The following is a 15,964-nucleotide window of genomic DNA, read 5'->3' as shown; positions in this document are numbered from 1 at the left end:
CACACTCATAAGCACGTACATTTCTGATATTACAAATAAACACCGGTATCAACCAACATCTCTTTAACGCGAACAAGTTCATTCACAATCGCAAAACTTTTCTCCCTGTTAACGCTGACGTGAAGAAAAAAATTCTCCCTCCCTCTCCCACTCTCAGAAGTTTCCCAAACAAGCAATATGGCGCCGCGCTAGTTATTGTTGTGTGATGGTGGTGTTATTTTCTTCGTGGTTGTAGTAATGCAATATATTATTTACTAGGATTTACTGTATTACAAATTTTACTATGTTTTACTGTTTAGAAATTAGTAATAAATAATAAAATACCAGCACTGACTATGAATATACCACTAAAGCCATGCACGTGTAATCGTGTCTAATGTTTGAGAGAACGTTGCTGATAACTGACTATTTGTGAAATGTAGTTTCTGAGCGTGAAATTGATTTTCCATCTTTACTTTTATTCTGAAAAACAATGTGCTTAAAGACTGAAAAGTGATAATTTCAGGCTTGATAATTTGTTTCAGTGTGCAGATGCAGAAATGTAGTTTTTGCATTCTACTGAAACTGTATTTTGGAAAATTTATTTTTTTGATTGCAGTTTAGAAATACTTTTTTAAAGCTTGTTCATGTAGATGCTTTATCATTTGAATATTATGTACTAATAAATTTGAGCATACCTTACTTAAAAATGATCTTGCATGATTTAATTTTGAATTTTTCGACTAATGTGATGTGGCCGAGCAAAAAGAATGTTTTTTTATGTTTTAAAAAATGTACTAATTATATTTCGCGAGCAAAAAAGGTAAGTTTTATTAATGAAATAAACATTGAAGTATTTAATGTGTTTATTACTTATTGAATGGGGTAGACAAGACATACAAGCTTAAGGAATCTTTTTTCCACTACTAAAATTATGTGAAAATTTAGATGATCATAGTAGCTTACATTGTTTTTTCTTTTTGGTCTATTTTTCTTTACAAGTATGAGACTAGAACCACATTTTTACATTAAATATTTTGTGCTATTTTGTTAAAACACATATAATCATTTTTATGCATACTTTAATTTTCATTATTATTAGTTTGATGAAGAAAATTTCAAATGTGTTTTTCATAAATTGCTTTTGAAATAGAAGTAGATTTGTGAATAAGATTTATGTAATATTAAATGTACTAGTCTTGGGAGTATAAAAAGTGAATTATTTATTTGAAAAAAATTACATTTAGTTGAAATCTCATATAGTGGTTATTTTCTTAAATGACCACCTCTGATAATGGCACATTTGTCAGGACAATAATTAAATAACAGGACTTAAAAATCATTCATAGTTTTGTCAGGCTACAGGAAACTCGCATTTTCTCGAATTGTGGAGTTGATTGTTTTAGGAACGTTTTGCTGTATAATCAATTGGTGTAGTAATTTTTACGTGGGTATGAATTTTGCAGAAGTAATTGAAAGTTTTTACGAGACATTTAAAACCAAAGCTTTTCGGATCATGAGTCTTATAAGGGCACTGTTATAGCATTGCTTTCAAATATAGTTAGAGTAATATTTAAACATTTATTTTCGGAATCACTTCCACAGGTAATCCGGTTGTTCTCTGCAGATGAAAACCCATATAAATAAATCTTCTGTACAGCCTTATACAAATGCAGTTAAACTTACTGTCATTACAATTAAGCGAATATAGCCACATTTGTTTACAAAAAGTTATTATTGCTAAATACTGCACTATATCAATTTCATTTAGCATTGTAATTTCAGAAAATGCTCAGCATGAGGTATTTTTATATTATATAATCTACTGTCAAAAACAATAGCTACCTTTTCAGTACCTTAAATTTTACTATTGAGAATTTTTATGGTTCAAAATAATATTTCTGTACATTATTTCAAGTATTCTTTCTACAATAGAAATCTAAATAACTTGCACGTAAAACAGACTCAAATTTATTCCAATAATGCATCGCTTTAATTAAATTTATGTTTCTTTGAGATGATATATGAAAAACCTTGTGTAATAATAAATTATTAATATATATAGGTAAATGGTATTTTTATATATTTTTTCGGGTAAAGTGCAGAATCGCCCACTTATTTATTTGGCACTTTATACAAAAGTAAAAGGAATTGGATTTTTGTCAATTTTCTTTTGACTTTTTAAGTGAAAATAGATTGATATGTACATGAATAAAGTCAAAGGAGTGCACAATGGCATTTTTGTGCAATTCTGAGATGTTTTTTTAAGTGAAAATAGGTCGATGTGTACATGGATACTGAGTATGTGCAATTCTTAAAAACATGCCAAGCAGTGGTCTAGAAGAAACCCAAATTTTCAGGAAGAGAAACATTATTAAGAAGCAAGCAAAAAGAATACGAGACTTGCAAATTAGGAACTTAACACAGAGTTGAAATTTAGCATACTTGCTATCCCCTTAAAGCTCGCTTACCGATGATAGTAACACCCTGCAGCTTATTATGACATGCATACACATAGATGTTTTGCGTGGAAGAAAGGATGAATCCAAGAATATAATGTAGTGAAGAAATAATAATATACAAATACTGTGTCGACCCCTTATTACAATACTTTGAATGTTACCTGTATCTCTCAAACGATAAATGAAACATAAAGATAACATATAATAAACTTAATAGTACCCAAAATACAATAATACTACACTTTCCCCATTTTTCTATAGGAATTTAGTTTCATTAAATTAGTTATTTAGTATAATTATGTGTATATGAGTATATTCATACTTATTCACATAGATGGAATTTTTACAGTACGAAAGTTTATCTTTTTTACATCAAGAACTACATATACTATAAATACCCATTATGTTATAGATTTTATTTATATAAAATCTGTGGAAGATTATATAGCACTAAAAGTGAGATACGGAATAAAACATTATACGCTATGAGATATTTTCTTAATTCCCGAACTGTGCGTTGAGAATTGGTATTTGTTGAAACTTGTAAATTTTTTAAAATTCATTTTGTTACAATATAATTTATTGTATTTTGGGTACTATTAAATTTATTATATGTTATCTTCATGTTTCATTTATCTTTTGAGAGATACAGGTAACATTCAAAGTATTGTAATAAGGGGTCGACACAGTATTTGTATATTATTATTTCTTCACTACATTATATTCTTGGATTCATCCTTTCTTCCACGCAAAACATCTATGTGTATGCATGTCATAATAAGCTGCAGGGAGTTACTATCATCGGTAAGCGAGCTTTAAGTGGATAGCAAGTATGCTAAATTTGAACTCTGTGTTAAGTTTCTAATTTGCAAGTCCCATATTCTTTTTGCTTGCTTGTTAATAATGTTTCTCTTCCTGAAAATTTGGGTTTCTTCTAGTTTTGTTTTTTAATTTGGTTTAGTGCATTGTAGGTAACTTAAAATTTAAGCAGATGCTAGAAAGTACCATCCTTTGGCAATACATTTCTCATTAGGTATCAAATTGTTAAACAAGCTGATGTGATTAAATACAATTGTTTAATTTCCCAATTAAAGAACTGAAATACAAATATATGCAGTGAGGTACAGTACTATATGTATATATTTATAATGAAATCAATAATATATATACAGTCAAAGTAATGATTCGCAACCATCAAATGAAATGATATTATATATATATGTAAAAGATTCTGTAGTCAAATACAAGCAGCTGAATCCGTAATGAACAGCAAGAATTTTGATGGCTTAGAGATGTTGAAACTCCAATCCACAATGAATAAGAAATTTGGCAGTCGAGGTAGATTTAATTCAACTTTTCTTTCAGCAAATATGTTGCAGCCACAAACAAGTTGGCAATTTATGCCTATTCCAAAAATTAACATTTTTGATAAATGTGTAGTAAGAAACAAGGAGCAGACAGACTGCAATCCAGCTAATACAAAGCGTAAAATGCAAATGCGTTACGTTAAGGGTGAAATCTTAATTCATACCGAGTTAATTTTCGTTCTCGATGCATTTTTACTCGTCTTTGATAGTTAATACTGCTGTAAAATTACTATTGGCTGTTTGAGTTTTAGTTTCTTTTACAACATCAAATTATGTAAGAGTCATAGGACATGAATTAATCTCCAAATGATGCAGTGCAGAAAGATTACTGTTTTTAGAATAGAGAAGGAAAATTAATTTTACGCTGCTAATTTAATCTTTTGCATATTCCTTATTTTTCTTACATATATATATGTACATATATCATTCGATGGTTGTGAATCATGACTTTGGTTATTATCTTTCTATTCATTTTATTTTCAGAATTATATAAAGGTAGTTTAAAATTTTGTAAAGAGAATTTATACAAATATTTTGTAATATGTTTATAGATATTGACGTGCATTAAGAAGGACGGGCTCGTAGGCTTCTAGATATTTTAAAATTTTTATTTATTCGCACTGAGTTTTATTTAAAATTACTTTACATGCTATCTCCGCAATTTAGTTCTGTACATTTGATCAGTGCTAATTATGTACTTCTGCTGGTTTATGTTTTTATGGAAATTTGATTTACAGTTCTATTTTTGTGTATTGTTTTTTATAGGGATTCTGTATATGGATACCCGTTCTATGTACGATTCTATGTATGGATACTCCACTATGGTATAATGCTATTGGTTCTGTTTATGGGTTTTGAGCAGCGATTTTTCCAAGAGGTACCTTTATTGCTCTGTGGATTTTTGTGTAGTGGTTTTTACAGGATTTGGCGTATGGGTGCCTGTATAGGTGTACATGCTTTTGTTTACTGGTTTTTACAAGGCATAGACCTACGGAATATCCATTTTTTTAATGGAAATTTGGCCAATGGATATGCATATAAAGTTTTGATTTTTGGCTATGGGTTTTTACTGGGATTTTGTTTATAGTGCCTACAGTTCTACAGAGATTTGGCCTACTTGTAACCGTACAGTCGTACGGGTTTCCGTTTACAGGTTTTTTACGGGTATTTCGCCTACAGGTACCTATACAGCTGTGCATGTTTCTTTCAATGGGTTTTTACGGGTATTCGGCCTATGGGTACCCGTACAAACGTACAGGTTTCTTTTTATGGGTTTTTACTTGTACCCGTACAACCGTACGGGTTTCTTTCTATGGGTTTTTACGGGGATTTGGCCTACGGGTACCCGTACAACCGTACGGGTTTCTTTCTATGGGTTTTATGGGGATTTGGCCTACGGGTACCCACAGAGCTCCCGTAAAAATTCCCCGTAAAAAAATTTTATAGGTTTCTACGGGGCATTTTTAGCAGGGTATCTTGTACAAATGATTATAATAATTTGTACAAGATTATTTAATGAACACAAAATGTATAGGAGTTACTCCAACCCTTTTTTGACCGCGGACACATTCTAACATATATTTTGAGATCTTGTACTTTTATGACTCAACATTCAAGCAGAATTCAGGCATGATAGACTTTTAAGTGCTTCTTTGTCATGAAATTACCTTATGATCATTTCATTCAACTACTGCAAATCAAGGAAAGGAGAATTAATTACCAGTGTTTTATACTTTTTGCCACTTGATAACGTTACATAATATGGATTAACTCAAAGCAAATTCTACTGATTATAATCAGATAATTTCATATCTCTTCTGAGAATTTAGATTTTTCCGCATTCATTTCTTTGCAGATCTTGCTCTAAATGGATTTCAATACATATTTACCACTAATAATTGCAAATGATAATAAATAACAAATTAATTTTTATTCTAAACATGATTTGGGCTGGCTGCATAGGCGTTTTCGTGTTTTTCCTCATGTGTAACGTGTATATGAGCCAGTTTCCCTTAGAAAGTTCTCCAGGAAGGCATTCTTCCCTGTAAGCAGTTAGCTCTCGAGTGCTTTAATCAAATAAAAACCTATTTTTAAACTACAATTTCAAATTTTGTATTTTGTCCTTATTTATTTCACTAAATAATTAAAGTCCTCTTTAGTACATACACATATCAGGTGCTATTTTATCTTCATTTACAAAATAAAACAGTTGAAGTAGTTTTAGAACTTTTCTCTCATGGGGAAAAAATATCTGCATTTTATCCATTTCCTTTATGAAAACTCAAGTTTTCATACCAAACGAAATTCTTACAATATAACCTTCCTTACGACTCTCTTATTTACCATATAAACCATTTCGGATCTTTGCTTTGGTAAATGGTCTAAGGCCTTTTACCAGTATATGGCTGTCATAATCCCTAAGGAAGCATATTAGAAAAACAAAACGGTCAGCTATACGCAGGGTTTAATTTCAAAAATTAGAAGTACCAGAGCCCTATAGAAGACCTTCAGGAAAGAGGAACAAGAATAAATAAGAGAATAAGATGACTAATAAAATCATTAACAATTAAAAAATTAAATAATTCATTATTAAAAAAATTAATGGTTAAAGTAATTAAATAATTAAAATTTAATAAAATGCAAAGTGATAAATTAGAATTTAATAAGCAATTTTTAATATAATTTTATTATTAAAAATAAAGTTTCCAAGACCAGATTTCTACTGAAATTATTGTTCAGTTACATAAAAGAAGTGCCAAAGCCTTCTTATTTAGGGCTCCGGCTAAAATTATGAATTTTTCCTAAAACTAAGAAGTACCGGAGCCAGCCTCCGGTGGGCTCCGACGCAATTCGAGCCCTGGCTATATGGATATCTTGGTAAAGCAAGAGAAGAACCCATCTTTGGTCATGTCTAAACATTGGAATTCGTTGTTGACAGTTTATCTTCACAAGAAAAAAGGGGGGGAAAATGGGAGGAGTTACGAGATTCTCTGGGTTGCATGAAGATCTACTAATAACTTTCTCGCCAAGTAATTTGGCGTCATCGGCTCATTCTTATTTCTGGAACTGTGGTTGAAGAGTGGTCTGTGTTTGATCCGTAAGTATGCTAAAATTCTACCATAAATTTTTAATACCTTGTTTTCCAAATTTACACATTTTGCTTGATTAATTTGAAGTTGTTTGTTTTTAGATGTGCGCAATGGCAAATTTCAGGTTATTCGTCAAATAACCAAGGTTTCTATTTCTCTGGTAAGTGTTTGCTTTATATCTTATATTTATTATTAAATATTAAAAGTAATTTTTGCATGCCTATATTTTTTCATGCTCATTTTCTGTTTTATGTGCTGGTAGATTTCTGGCCAATTACCGTGTTTTTAGATAAATGCGCCATTTTCATTTAGGTCGTGTAGAGATTACTGTTTCCATTTTTTTTAAGTAACCTCGAAAATTCTAACACATGTAAAAGCTTTACTAGTAAACTTTTGATTGAGGATATTTCAAGTAAATTTGCCATTTTTACTGAATTTGTGTAGAAGTTGCTCTTCGTTATGCCTTTTTTGAGCCAATATGTTAATTAGTTGTATTATTTTAATGTGTTGTTTTGCAGATTAGTGCAGTTTATTTGACAGATGTGTAATGCTGTTTATTGAAAAATGCATTAGAACCAATGATGGTAAGAGCTTGGCCTAGCAGATTGGTAAAATATTACCTGCTCTTAATTACTGAATCATATTGTAGGATAAAATCTGCTGTTTATGTATGAAAATTTGTACTTTACATCTGATTATGTGGTATATGCCCAGAATTTCATTATTAATGATCGATTCATTAAAATTACTATTTTTAATTGTATACTTTGTTTTGTGTTGCTGCTGCTCATTCTGCATTTTTTTTTTCTTCTTCTTTTTTTTTTTTTTTTTTTTTTTTTTTTTTTTTTTTTTTTTGAGTAGATATAAAAAATTAATTCTTGTTTTTTATTTTTCCCCCCTCCATGTCTCTTTTTATTGTGCTGGTAAATTTTTGAGAAAATTTCAAGTAAATGTGCCGTTTTTACATAGTTTGTGTAAAAATTGTTCTTCTTTATGCCTCTTTTGAATAAATATGTCAATTCTTGTTTGTATTATTTAATATCTTGTTTTGCATATTAACACAGTTTATTTGACAGATGAGATGCGATTTGTTGAGAATATTCATTAAAACTAATGCGGGTAAGTTCTTGGCCTAACAGATTGGTAAAAGATTTTCTGATCTTAATTACTGAATTTTTTATTATATTCTAGGATAAAATTCTGCCTTTTACGTGTGAAAATATTTTTATTTTATCTGATTATGTGCCAAATTTAATGATTCAAGAAAAATGCCATTTCTGTGTGTAGCTAGTTCGTTGTTGCTGTTGGTCATGCAGTTCTTTTGAATATGTATCAGTTTGAAAATTTATTCTTACATGTGTATTTTTCTCATCCATTTTTGCTGTGCACTTTTCCTGTGAATATTATTTTTATTTAGTCTATATAGAATTTGCTCTTTCTACCTTTTTTGAATAAGTATGATAATTAGTTCTTGTTTGTGTTATTTTAATGCCCAACAATTCACTTTCGAATGTTTGTTAATTATAGAAGCTAATTTTACTTTTTGCTTGCAGTTTTTAACTCTGTACCTTTTATCCAGACATAAATAACATCTGCCTTTTCATTTCTAAACTTAAAATATCACAGTCGGGAAAAAATTTCAATTTGAAAGGTAGTGGCTTTTCTAATTGCAAGAATTTCTCTTCAGAATTATAATTAACATAAGCTGTGCATTCTCTGCTAAGTATTTCATTTCTCGAAAAGTCTAGTAGACCTTTTAAATCGCAATTTTAATCCTTAATTTTTTGGATATAAATTAAGAACGAATTCATTTGGAAGCAATTTAAAAAAATAAAGGCATTAAAATATTTCTGTATAAATTAATATGGTACTTTTCTGTTTCGCCGGCGCAAATCTCGCCAAGCGCACTTTATTGGCGACAACACATAATACACATAAAAATTGTCAAAAAATGATGTTAGTTCTAAGATTTTCTTTATTTTAAAGGCATAAACATTTTAATATCGTTTAAAGTTTTGTAAAAAGGACAATAAACTTTTTTAAAAAACGTTAATTTAAGAATTTACTATGCTTTCATGGTACAACATCCTGATTCGCAGGTTCTTATCACGTGAACCCAAGTGATCTCATTTCACGTAATTCTTTGCTCAAACTACGCTACAAAAATCTAATTCTCTCAATGATTCAGTAATTATCTACAATAATTTCAAGTTACATTTTAATATGGAATACAAGTTTAAATGCAAGTATTATTCCAGTTCGTACGAATAGCTTACTTAAGAATTATGTAAAACCCAGTACTTTACTTCGCTAGTGCATTCTCAATAGAATTGATGAATTTAACCCTTGATTTTATCTTTTCTATATTTTCACCTTCGCTGAGCTGTGTGATTGCATCCTAATTGACTTAAATACCGCGAATGGCATTAGGGCATAAAATTGAACTTTCTGGTAAAAATTCTATGTAATTGTATGCCAGTATTGAAAGAAACAGTGGCGTAGCTAGGGTGGGGCAAGAGGGGACATGTGTCCCCGGGCGCAGCATCCAGGAGGTGCCAAATTAATGCTACGAAATTTTTTAATGAATGTTTTGCATTCTTGACACATAGAAAGGGGCGTAAATTCTTCAGTTGTCCCCGGGCGCTGGAATCCTAGCTACGCCACTGGAAAGAAACAATCAATCTGATAAAAAAAAAAAATGGCTGCGATATGTTTTGATGATGAGCGTAAAAGGTTACCAGCGAAGATATTCCGTTTGGCATCTGTTGTACCATTTTTGGCGACTTTATCGCTTGCGCCGGCAAAATGGAAAAGTACCATCAATATATTTTTAATGTTGCCACACAGCGTAAAAGCATCTCTACTTTCTTCCAAAAGTCTTGCTATTTTTCAGATTTCAAGTTTGACTTCTGTGCCTTGTTTTGCAGGTTAACATGCTTTATTTGATTGCATAGAAGTTAACTTTTCGTAAAAAGGCCTTAATTATAGTATTATTATTTGTAAATTCAAGGCTTAAACAGATTGGTGAAGTGTTTGACCTTAACTACTGAATTCTGCTAATTATATGGGATATGTCCATAATTTAAATTTTCTCCTAGGAAATCGATCAATTGGAACAAAATGTGAAATGAATTTATTAAAGAGTATGTCATTTGCTGTATTCATAAATTTCCAACCATGTGTATCATTTAATAATTATTTGTTTTTAGTGTAAAAAAAAGTAGTAGCAGATGGTCCTACCAATTTGAATAAATATGGAATTTAGTTTTTAATAGTTTTATTTATTTTATGTAATTTATGATATTAAAGTATAAAGGCTATGCTCGTGGATTTTCTAGTAAAGGCAAGTTTCCAATAAATAGCAGTTTTTATTTGAGTATGGTGGTTGAGCTATTTATCCAGCATTTTTTTAGTATGAAGACTAATCATACTAAAAAAATTTGAGCATTTCTTTCAAGTAAAAATCAGTGTGTTATAGCTGTGCCAGTATCATTCTGCATAATGACAAAAGTTCATTAAATATGTTAGTGACATTTAAGTGTTGGTTTTGATTATCATGCAGTACTGAAACTAAATTCAGAATTTCATTATTGACAAAAAAAAAAAAAATTTTTTTTAATTCTGGGTATGAATGTCTGTGCATGTGTGTAAATTTTAAGTCATTCTGGATTTTCTTTCATTTGATTAATTCGTTAAACTTGTTGTTATCTGTAAAAAATTTTCCTATTGAACTTTAAATTTCGTTTTAGTGGCACAGGTGATAATAGATTTTTAACCCTCCAAAAATGAAAATTTCCAAGTGTGGCTATAGAGAGTATGCTCAAGTTCATAAAATAACTTAGTTTTTCTTTATCATCACCTTTCTGTTCGAGAAGCTTTTCTGCAGCATACAGTGACCACCCCTTTTCTATTATAAGAATACAGTCAAAAGTCTTTAATCTGGACGTCCATAATCCGAAATGATCTATAATCTGGACCTCAAAGCTACAAACTTTCTGCGCATGCGCATATGCGTTTATGCATACGCGTTTAATGTTTAACAGACGGTATAAGCTAACCTAAAATTATCTAATTATCTATTTCAGTTAATGTTGCAGATTGCGTTGTTCTTTAATCTTCTAATTGGATCTGGCTTATTACTTTTTTGTGGACTGTTAGAGCAATTTTATAAAAGTAAGCTTGAACTTTCGATTATGTCAAAAAGAATTTCTGATTCTGGAGCTGCGGAAGAATCTACAAAGCGAAAGCATGTTTTGATATCCATCAAACAAAAAGTTGAATTGCTGCAAAAAATGTATAAAGGCATATCCTTTGTTTCTCTAACCATTCCGAAATCTGTTTATCAATTTTACATCTCTCTGGGGGGGGGGGGACATCACAGCGTACAATGAACTGGAAGTTGATCTGTCAGCACTATCCTTATATTCAGGGCAGATATTTTTATTTATTCGGCTTATAATTCCTTACTAAATGTAGTATTTCATCTCAATGTACTCCGTCTTTTATATGATTTAAATCAAATTTCTCGTCATTATATTACGGATACACATCAAATAGTTTTCTGATTGCAATTTTCTAATTTCGACTATGCGTAATGTATTCTTTACGCATGCACGCGTTGAAAGAAATGTTTAATAAAGTAAACAAATAAATAATTTTTATTGTATATTTTAATACCCTTTAGATCATAATTGCTCTTTATTTCATAAATTAAGTTTTTATATTTTTAATTTTATGTTTTCTTCATGCCATCTTACCAGATTTAAATTGATGATCTGTAATCTGGAATCGCCGAAGTCCCGACGAGTCCGGATTAAAGACTTTGGAGTGTATTAATTTTAGAAATTTATCTGAATGTCTCCTGTGAACTTTCATTTAATAGATAACTAAAGCCAGTATGGAAATTAGGACATTTTGATATTGAAGAATAATTCATTGCTGCCTACTCTCTTTTTTTTAATTTTTAGTCTTAACAAAGGAAAATGTTTCTCAGAAATAAATGGAATGTATTTAATTAATTAAACTTAATTTAGGCAAATTCCATTCCCTCAATCTCTGATGATTTTCAGAAATTTTAAATTCTATTTCATTTGAATTGTACTTGTTACATTTTATTGACGTTATTAAATTTCATTTGGTCAGAGTTGTCTTAATCTGTAGTCATTTCTAAATTTTTATATGAAGATTTAAAAAATGGAATTAGCCAAAGAATATAAGAATTAAATGTTAATATATTTTACAACAGAATTGAATTTCAAATAGTTCAAAAATCTAGTCCATGTAAATTTGAACTGAATTTTAATTTGATTTTTCTATTAATTCATTACATTCATTTAGGCGCCTAGAATGTGAACATGGTAAATAAAATGGCAAGCACCCATTCCTCAGTATATTTTGGTGGGGAAAAACTTCTGAAATTTATTTTCAGTTTGTAGTAATATTATTCAGTTAACTTCATATTTGTTTAGGAATTTCACAGGGTGGGTGATCTTCTGTGCAAGATACTGAGAAAATTTTGATATTCTTTATGCTAAGAATAAATTCAAGAATTAATAAATTTCAGTTTTTTTTATGATAGACTGATTATACAAAGTAATATGCACCAAGGTCACCTTGGATGATCAAGAGCTTGTATCATACATGCATATTAACTGTTCTAGAATAGCTATGGACTTTGGTCCTTCAAATTGTTTTATTAATATATATACAGTATTCAAAGAACTACAAAAGGGTGGAATGTAGTAAATAAAACATTTTTGCTTCTGATAGAAGTGTACAACTGACTGAAAAATGTAACAGCCATCATTAAAATTCAACATCATTTGAGAGATCTTTCTTAAGTATAGTACATACTTTTAAAAAATGAAACTGTATATATGAATTTTTGAAATAATGTAACATATTAAAAGAAGATAAATTATGTATTGAAGTGAATTATGCATTCAGTATTCCAATAAATTTTCCATTTTATACATTCTTAAATCAATATAAGAATTATCAGTATTTTTAAAATCATTAGTGTATGTGTTTTAGGAAAACTTTGGTTTAAATTCAGGCTTAGATACTAAGAGTTCTGTTTTATGAAGCATAAGTATATAATATTTGTTTTGCAATTAAGTTGAACTCAAATCATTAAATGTAAATGACATAATAGAAAAAAATCACAGTTATTTTAATGACTGTAATGATGATATGTTATCTCTTATCACAGGAAAATACTTCGTATTTTATTTCAAGGAAAAAAAAAAAAAAAAACAGCTGGGATGTTCTGTGGAGCAAGGTTTTTAAATTTTTAAAGCCTGTTCCTAGAGCAGACTTGCTAGTTCTTGGTTGTAGGCAAAGTTCAAATGGTATTTTAAGAACCTGAGGTTTAAAAAAAGGGGGGAATAAATAAAGGTTTATTTTTTATAGAAAAATTCATTTATATTTCAGTAGTAGTTATTATATTTTGTGGCTATTCATTGAAAGAAATGTAAGCTTTTAAATATTAAGCTTTTTTTTCGTAAATTTTGATACGGATTAGATCATAATTGCTCTTTATTCCATAAATTACAGTTTCATATTTTTAATTGTATATTTTCTGCATGCCATCATACCAGATTTAACACGTGCCCCCTGGGTGGTGCTAAATGGGTAACTGTCACAAAGTCCTGTGGCATACTGGGGTTCAGTGGGATGAGGTTCGGTCTGATGATGAGTAATCTTATGACGACCCAACGGACCGCTCTTCCCTGGGAAAACCGGCGATTGTGGGGAGGATTTGAAATTCCGAGGACCTTTGATCTGGAGAGGAGGGGTCTTGGAGGAAGCAGCCATGTAGAGGATACAGGAGAAAAGCTGAGTTTTGCGTCTCAGGCCGCCAGATAGTACAGGAGCCCGGGGCAGCCTAACCAGCATGTCCTGGCTGCTCTATCAGCTGGTGTATAATCTTGCCTGCCTTGTAGTTCCAGGTGGTGCCTGGGTGGGGTCCTGCATGGCAGAGCGGGGGGCTCTTCCGAGGTCACTACTGGCTACTGAATCTGGGGCTAGCCCCTCCAAACTGGCTCTTAGAAAATCGGAAGGAATTTTTCTCCCCCTTCCTTCAATCTTATACCAAAATGGATGCTTGCAATACAAAATTAGATAAAAACGCATCTTCTGAAATCCCCACTATAACCACTGTAATTCCTTCTGAGGGAGTGAATGTACCCTCGGGTGCGGACGCTCTTCTCTTCAGGACTACAGAAACCAGAACCGCTGGTGAAAGGGTGAATGTGCCTTCGGACACGGACGCCTTGAACCCAGTGGGGATGGATACTGACTCCTCTGTCAGAAGTACTGTGCCAGACGCGCAAGCGGATGACCAGTCACCAATGACGGAGGTTGTAAATAAAAGAAGAGAAAAAAGGCAACGCCAGAAAGAGCGGAAACGACTGGAGAGGGCCATGGAAGGGATCTCGATCTCTGGGGAGAAGGGAGCGAAAGAGAAAACAGATAAAGCTGGGACCTCTGGAGCAACCTCCAAACCGGTGAGGAAGAACCATCCAAGCAATGAAGAGTCTCGTAAGAGAGAACGCATTGCTGGTGACACCCCGGAAATGGCCCTCAAGAAACGACGGCTATATAGTCAAGCTGCAAGAAAGGCAATCACTCTGCGAATCGTCTGCAAGGATGATTCCAGAGACATAACATCGGTGGATTCAGATTTCATCACCTCTATAATTGATGACCGAATTATAGATGGCTCTATAACCACCTGCAGGGTCCACAAGACAGTCCTGCAGCCGAATGGCCTCAACATTGCATGTGAGGACCAGGAGACTGTGGACGTCCTGAAGACTTTAATTAATGATCTACCCGGCCCTGAAGAAAACCATCCAGGTTATCATGCCATGGCTCCCGGAGACAGACCCCCCATGAAGAGGTTTTTCGCTTGGTTTCCTGGTAACAGGTCACCAAAAGATAACATCAAGCTCCTTGATGCCTGTAACAAGGGCCTTGATGTTAAGAAGATCGCCATCAAGGCAGTTATCCCTGGAGACGGAGGTAATACCTTGGTGCTGGGAGTAGAACATGAACTTATGGATTATCTGGAGGCCCAGAATTTCAAACTTTTTTGTGGTGCCCGTGGCTGTGTGCAGTTGAAGGAACCAAGGCAACAGGAGAAATCAATTCCTTCGCCCAGGGATCCTCCAAAGAAACAGTTGACGGAAGAAAGGGAGACCGAAAAGGAGTCGGAACCAGAGCTTTCTTTGGAGGCTCTGGAGAAGACATCTGAATAGGTCTCCCTTGTCACTACTTCCTTTGAAGTAGTATGCTAAGGATGCGGCTTTTAACTAAGTCTCTCCTAAAATCCTTCAGGGTAAGTTCTTTTCTTTCATTTAACCTGTTTTAATGGTTAAGGTTAGTCAGTTAAACCTGCAACATAGCAGAGCAGCTTCATGCAATTTAGCTGCTTAATTAGGTAAGCAAGGCACTTTTGTTGCCTTAATTCAAGAACCTTGGGTGTACAAGGGTAAAATCCTTGGTAGGCCCATGAACGCGGACTTCTTTTCGACAGAGGGACCTGATAAAAGGCCTAGAACTAGCATTTACATTTCTAAAAATATAAAGGCTATGAAATTATCCCAATTTACATCAGAGGACTTAACTGCTATTGTAATTAAGGACATAAACAGTTCACTGAGAGGAAACATTTGTTTTTGCTCGGTTTACATGGCTTATGACCTTAACATTCCGCAAGAATTTATAGATCTTGTGAGCTTCTGTGAAATAAACAATATTCCTATGGTTATTGGTGGTGATGCTAACGCTCACCACCTGTCATGGGGCAGTTCTGATACTAATCCTAGAGGAGAAAAACTCATGGAATTTATAATGAATACCAACCTAACTTGGGTAAATAGGGGAAATCGCCCCACCTTTGTTAACAGAAGAAGAGAAGAAGTCATTGACCTCACATTAACTTCTTCTGATATTTATAACCTTACTGAGAATTGGCATGTAAGTGACAAACCCTCACTTTCTGACCATCGCCTTATACAATTTTGTATTAGAGATGAAATTCCAGCTGAATATTTCAGAAACA

Source organism: Stegodyphus dumicola, chromosome 2, assembly GCF_044657685.1.
Source record: "Stegodyphus dumicola isolate Sdum_Otavi_A_Nest chromosome 2, ASM4465768v1".
Taxonomy (NCBI): domain Eukaryota; kingdom Metazoa; phylum Arthropoda; class Arachnida; order Araneae; family Eresidae; genus Stegodyphus; species Stegodyphus dumicola.
Note: the sequence above shows the minus strand (reverse complement) of the source record.